This window comes from Coregonus clupeaformis, unplaced genomic scaffold (assembly GCF_020615455.1).
Source record: "Coregonus clupeaformis isolate EN_2021a unplaced genomic scaffold, ASM2061545v1 scaf6683, whole genome shotgun sequence".
In the NCBI taxonomy this organism is placed as follows: Eukaryota; Metazoa; Chordata; class Actinopteri; order Salmoniformes; family Salmonidae; genus Coregonus; species Coregonus clupeaformis.
The window spans coordinates 2,337-9,688 of NW_025540137.1; the positions used below are offsets into that span (position 1 = coordinate 2,337).

A 7,352-nucleotide genomic window follows, 5' to 3' on the forward strand; every position below is an offset into this window, starting at 1 on the left:
CTACTATTTCCCTCAGGCCAAGAGAAGAAAGAAGCATAATGTGCTTGTTGATCCTACCCTGAACAACTGGTATCATCCGGAATATAAGACATTCTACTGTACAGTGTTAACCACTTCGAGAACTAGTGAAAAGTGTTATGTAACCACGCAATCTTATTATTGCAATCCATTTATATGACTGCTAGTTACCTTTGAAGGCAAATGTTTTTGAGTGAGGGTAGTTAGCAATCCACATTTGTGTAGACGAGTAACCTTACGCCTTGAGACCTCTGTTAGCTCTAACAGTAATAGTAATGCCCTGGAGCATTAGCTCAACAGGCCTTGGTCAAAGTAGTGCACTTAGAAATAGGGGTGCTTTTTGGGATTCAGTCATGGTCTTAAGTCGCGTCAACGACATGGGTTTAATTAATGATCTATGATATATAGCTAGAGATGACATTCTCCAGTTCCCCTTACCTGAACACACTGGTTATTGCTGTCTGCTATCAACACCTTTCCTACTGAGGAGGCAGCCACACCCTGTAGATTGGTGAATTCCCCTTTGTTTCTTCCCCTTTGTACCTGGAAGGCAGGAAATAAACGTTACAAATTTCCCCGTATTGCTTATTCATCAATGAGTGTGATTAAGAGTTTATTAAGTGAAAACATTTTGACGAACTGTATTATTCTTACAATGGTCAGTTCCCGGAGTGACCTTTTTCCAATTCCACCCATGTATAACTCTGACTAGTAACTCATAACATATACTAGAATTTTGACTTCGATACCAATACTAGGTTTAGTATCATGATACTCAATACCATCACGATACTCGACACCAAAATGATACCACAGCAAAAAAGGTTATATTACAAAAGTCACAGAATGACACTTGATCCAGACAGATAAACTCAGCAGTACTGCTCTGTTCAATCGTTTGGCATCTTTAGAGTTTTGTTTTTTACATCAAAATGTTGAATCATAAATATCTATATTTGACTTTGTTTTTACCTATCTAACTACATAACATAAATGGTAATAATTTATTTCGAAATTGGTAAATCTCTTTTGATAAACTGGGTAAATAACAGTTTGGTCCGTGTGGTTCAGTTGGTAGAGCATGGCGCTTGCATACGCCAGGGTTGTGGGTTCGATTCCACGGGGGACCAGTACGAAAATGTATGCATTCACTGCTGTAAGTCGCTCTGGATAAAAGCATCTGTTAAATTACTAAAATGTAAATGTAGCTTAGGCCTATTCACAATACTGGTGAATGCATATTCAATAGGAGACCGATTAAGTGAATTAATAAAGTTTTTGGTGGCAATCAGCTTTGACATCAGCACATTTTGCGCTATAGTTTGCATATTAAATCACAAACAAAGTACTATGGTAGTAAATTGATGTTAGCTTCAGCTGTAAGCTAGCAAGGAAAGTTAGCCTACAAAGCTTGACGCTAACCGTATCTTCTTGCATTGTAAAGTGTTCTAGCCTGTTTGGACATTGTTTTGCGAACACTAATTAACAGTTTAAACATTTCGACATGCCGTTTCGACCTATTCAAGTGTGTTTACTTCTGTGCAGAGTGGGACTAACATGATGCAGTCCAGACTCCCAGTAAGGCTAGCAATGATAAGTGGGAGCAGCCACGGTGCGCGCTCTACGCTATAAGGGGACATCGCTGAGCTGATAGAGTTGATCTTTGAGACACATTTTGACAGAAGTCAGAAAGTAACCCAAGATTCAAGTACCGAACCCGATTTTCATGTTCTAGCGGATCGAAAAAGTGCAGAAGTTTCGGTATACCATTGCAACACTACAACATATAATTTATGTATTAGGTGAACTATCCCTATACATTTGTTAGTTGGGAGCCTTCCTTTAAATCTGTTAAAACCACCATTTTAACACCAAAAAACATGACATTTCTACCTTTAGATTTTGTGGCATAGAAAGTTTAGATATCCTGGGAAGGGTGGTATAAATAATACTCTGAGCAAAGAGAATGTTTTCTGGATTTTCAACCCTCCAGACATTATTTCCTAAAGGTCTTCATGATGAAGTGCCTGTGTATGTTAGGTTATAAATGTGAACATGAATGAATGCCCCCATTTCAGATTACTCTGACATTTTTTCTTGTGCTGTACCTAATGATTTATGAAAACTTGCTTGGTGGGTCGATGCAATCCTCATTGTGGTTTTTACAGACGTGTTTAATACGTTTCATTGTGCATACTTTATTCTAATATTTATGAAATGCACATTGTTATATTTGGTAACAATTATTTTCCCTCGAACTCCAACCCCATTTGATGCATGGAACAGATGTGGGTGAAGCTATGTCTACATAAGGGTGCTAATAAAACAAAGCTCTCGGACGAAGGCCTTGGACCGAGCACTTAATGTGCTTATTAAAGAGCAGTGATACTAGCAAGAGCAGTGTGCAGGTTTCTTCTTTTGTCTCATGTTCTAGTATTGAAAAAGTACCAAGGTTTTGGTATACCGTGCAACACTACAAACATATAATTATGTATTAGGTGAACTGTCCATTTATATGTCTTAGATGAACTGTCCCTCTAAATGTGTTAGTTGAACCTTCCCCTTTAAATCTGTTAAAACACCAATGATAAAGCAACCATTACGATCCTGAAAATTAGGTCATCTTCGATGGGGTTCTCTTTCCCCTCTTCCCTGTGCTGTACATACTGGCTGGCCCTCTTGATGGCCTTCTGCTTGGCGTGGCTACTCCCCCGGCGACTTCAACCTCTTCTTAGCGCTCTCCGTACTGGGCGACACATCCGCCCACTTAGTCGCTTTAATCTTAAAGGGACTACCTTTAATATGCTGAGTCGTACAGACGCATGCGACAGCGTCAAACTACCCTTTCGGCGCCGTGTACAGATACTCGAATCGTCCCGTTCTTGTTGTCAGTATCTCGCCGTCGCCCACACTACCGTCCGGAGTGGCACGATCTCCGCCCTTGATGTTGGCTTTCCCCATCTTACACAGCTCACCATCCTTGTCCTTGGTCGTGATAGGTGCAGAGTGTGGGCAGGCCCGCCACGCACTGCCTCAGCCCCCCCCGTGGCCACTGCGTCTCGGACGCCACGGCGTTCGTGGTAACTATAGTACCCAGGTTGTGGATGGGACTTCTTGATGCCCTCAGTCTCAACCAAGAAAGTCCAGCTGAGTCGTTTCTCCCGGGCTGGAGGGGAGCTTTTGACGGCCAGCTCGCTGGGCGCTCACTATCTGCTTTTTGACGAGCAGGACCTCGGCCTCGGTGCCGTGGCTCAGTGCCTGCTCGGTAAAGATGCAGCTACTGTTGATGCCATCTTGGCCCTGAATAATGTGTCCAGCTGGGCTTGGAGCACCTGGGAAAAAACATTGTAGAGAGGGGGAAAGAGTGATGGGGCGGGAGAGTAGAGAGGTTGTAGAGGGGGTGTCGGTGGGGTGTGAATGGAGATGCATGTGGGCATGCATGTATGCGGACTGTTAATGTAGACACAAACATCTGTGAGGCGCTGACACAACACACACACACACGCTTTGCACACACATATACAATCTGTCATTGCCAGACGCAGCAACACGGACACACGCACGGACACACGCACGCACACACAATCTGTCAATGTAAACACAAACATCTGTCAAACATCTGTTTGACTAACACATTCACCTAACAAATGTGCTACACAAACACATACAAATACAGTACAGTCGGAAAGTATTCAAACCCTTGAACTTTTCCACTTTGTTACGTTACAGCCTTATTCTAAAATGGATTAAATAGTTTTTTCCCCCTCATCAATCTACACACAATACCCCATAATGACAAAAACATGTTTTTGAAATGTTTACAAATCGTATAAAAAACAAAACAGAAATATCACATTTACATAAGTATTCAGACCCTTTACTCAGTACTTTGTTGAAGCACCTTTGGCAGCGATTACAGCTGGGTATGACCTAAGCTTGGTACACCTGTTTCTGGAGAGTTTCTCCATTCTTCTCTGCAGATCCTCTCAATCTCTGTCAGCTTGGAAGGGAGTGTCGCGGAACAGTTATTTTAAGGTCTCTCCAGAGATGCGTTCGATCGGGTTCAAGCCGGTCTCTGGCAGGCCCACTCAAGGACATTGAGAGACTTGTCCCAAAGCCACTCCTGCGTTGTCTTGGCTGTGATGCTTAGGGTCATTGTCCTGTTGGAAGGTGAACCTTCGCCCCAGTCTGAGGTCCTGAGCGCTCTGGAACAGGTTTTCATCAAGGATCTCTCTGTACTTTGCTCCATTCATCTTTCCCCTCGATCCGATAGTCTCCCAGTACCTGCCGCTGAAAAACAACCCCACAGCATGATGCTGCCACCACCATGCGTCACCGTAGGGATGGTGCCAGGTTTCCTCCAGACGTGACGCTTGGCATTCAGGCCAAAGAGTTCAATCTTGGTTTCATCAGACCAGAGAATCTTGTTTCTCATGGTCTGAGAGTCCTTCAGGTTCCTTTTGGCAAACTCCAAGCGGGCTGTCGTGCCTTTTACTGAGGAGTGGCTTCCGTCTGGCCATTCTACCATAAAGGCCTGATTGGTGGAGTGCTGCAGAGATGGTTGTCCGCAGGGTTCTTCAACCTGGCCTGGGGCCCTGGGCGAGTGTTTCCCAGCCTGTTCTGGAAGGTTCTCCCATCTCCACAGAGGAACTCTGGAGCTCTGTCAGTGACCATCGGGTTCTTGGTCACCCTCCCTGACCAAGGCCCTTCTCCCCCAATTGCTCTTTGGGCCGGGGCGGCCAGCTCTCTAGGAAGAGTCTTGGTGGTACCAAAACTCTTCCATTTGAGAATGATGGAGGCCACTGTGTTCTTGGGGACCTTCAATGCTGCAGACATTTTGGTACCCCTTCCCCAGATCTGTGCCCTCGACACAATCCTGTCTCGGAGCTCTACGGACAATTCCTTCGACCTCATGGCTTGGTTTTTGCTCTGACATGCACTGTCAACAGTGGGACCTTATATAGACAGGTGTATTCCTTTCCAAATCATTTCCAATCATTTGAATTTACCACAGGTGGACTCCAATCAAGTTGTAGAAACACCTCAAGGAGTGATCAATGGAAACAGGATGTACCTGGGCTCAATTTCGAGTCTCTCTAGCAAAGGGTCTGAATACTTATGTAAATACGTTTTTATTTTTTATGAAAGATTTCTAAATCTGTTTACGCTTTGTCATTATGGGGTATTGTGTGCAGATTGATGAGGATTTTATTTATTGAATCCATTTTAGAAAAAATCATTGCAGACTAAGCTAAGTGGACTTTTTGACACAACAACTGGTATAGGCATACTGTAGCGTGTTGACTAACTATCATAGTTATCACTTGTTAACATAACACCACAGCACAAAATTAGCTCAGGGCTGGGTCGAAACACTAAGCATCGCACGCACATGCACATACAGTCTCTCCACACACACCACATCTACCGTATAATACACTCCTCCTCTTCGACAACAAGAGCAGCCATTGAGCTATCAAAAAGTCCCCCAACCAAAACTAATTTTCTCCACCACTATCTACATCAACCCCTTGCTTCATACTGTATAAGACTCACCCTCTCTGAAAGACTAACACAAATATATTTATATATAGAAAGAGGACGCCCCAATGGCAGGGAGATACAGTGCACACTCACGTAGTTGCACTGTGGAAACCTACACCACTGTACCTACCCCACAGATCAACCCCTCTCTCTGCTTTCAAGACTCACCCCCATCTCTCTTTAAACATGAACAGCTCAGCACTTTCAAAGCTAAATAACCAACTAGAAGATAGACACAACAACACCAAAAGCCTAGATATAGAAAGAAGTATGCACAGTCCACACCCTATAGAAAAGGGCAGACAGAGAAAAGTCCTCCTTCCTTTTGTGCAGCACTCTGTCTGCTCTAGCCGCCGGTCCTACTGGTGAATCCATTCCCATGTGATGGTGTTCTGCTCCCTAAGGGAGGGCGTTGGGCGCTAGGCCACCTGGGTGATTGGTACGCTGGGCTGGGTGGGGCGTCAGCCTCTGCCCTGGCAGTCTGTCTCTCCTCCCCTCCAGCCCTACCAATCCATGTTTTATTTAATAATTTATCAGAGAACTGCCTGATCCACAGCTGAGCCACTGGCACGCAAAGTAGAAACAGAGCCTCTTGCTGCTGTGTGGGATAGTAGAACTGAGGAATTTATTTATATTTCTAATTGAGATTAAACAAACAAATCTCTTTTAGGAGATAGATTTGTTTCTAGGAAGGCACATTGGAATCAGAAAACGTTTCAGTTCTTCAGATTGGGAAGAATCTATTTTCAGTATTTTTCTTGTTCACATCCTGAGTATAATGCCGTTCATTCTTGGTTTTAAAACTATGCCCATGTTTAGAAATGTCTTTCCTTTATCTGTTAATCATATATCTATTTACTTTCATTGACCACCTGCCTCTAATTCCGTATCATATTGTCTGTGTGCACCAAACAGATTGTTTCATCAATCAGAAACCCACAAGAAAAGGTTCTAAACGTCCCACTCAACCCAAATGTTGGGGGTTCTCACCTTCTGCTTGAGGCCGTAGTTGACCTCCAGCTCCATGAGCAGGACACTCTTGCGGACGTTCAGGGTCTTCTGCAGCTCGTCGAACGTGGTGTGGATGTCCCCCTCGATGGAGCTCTTCTGATTGGTCAGCTGCTGCAGGATCTCCGACAGCACCTGCAGGGCCGAGTCGATTTCAGGTAGCCTGAAGGAAGGAAGGGAGAGAGAGGGTGGGTGAGATCAGTCTTAGGTCAAAATTAGCTGACTGTGACTAAATCACTTTGTAGGATGGCGCATTCTGTCCCTCAAACTAATGGGCCATCAGGGATAATCTAGGTTGACTCTGATGCATATACATAGCCTAAGGTCCAAAAATAGGTAGATGAAGGGACTTTTGAGTCTCATAGGTAAAATCTATACACTGAGCACAGAATTGAGAGAACATATAATGTATTCTGTGTACAAATACAACCAAAGATGGCGCCATTAACCCACTTTCCCCAGGGGTGTGTGTTGGGCCATTACCTTTTTTTTGACTGTGTCCAGTGTGCAATGGGATGTCATAATTATTATTAAATGGTTATTTTCTGGTTGTAATTTGTTTCTCTGGTTGTAAATAAGTTATATAACATGTATTGGACCCTACCGGTTTTTGATGGCGTCAAGCTGGTCCTGCAAGCGGGCCTTGTGTATTCGACCACATCTTTGGGGGGCACAGTGGGTGCTCGGCGTGCTCGCCGGCTCGTACACTTCTGGCACATGTGGCTGTCTCACACAGCGGGCAGTAGAGCTCATCACCTAGGCAAGATCAAGAGTATGTACAT

General features: G+C 44.2%; 1 pseudogene; it reads right to left on the reverse strand.

The window, feature by feature from the left end:
* Positions 1 to 456: 456 nt before the first annotated feature.
* Positions 457 to 7,330, reverse strand: LOC123491031 (annotated as a pseudogene).
* Positions 7,331 to 7,352: the final 22 nt, after the last annotated feature.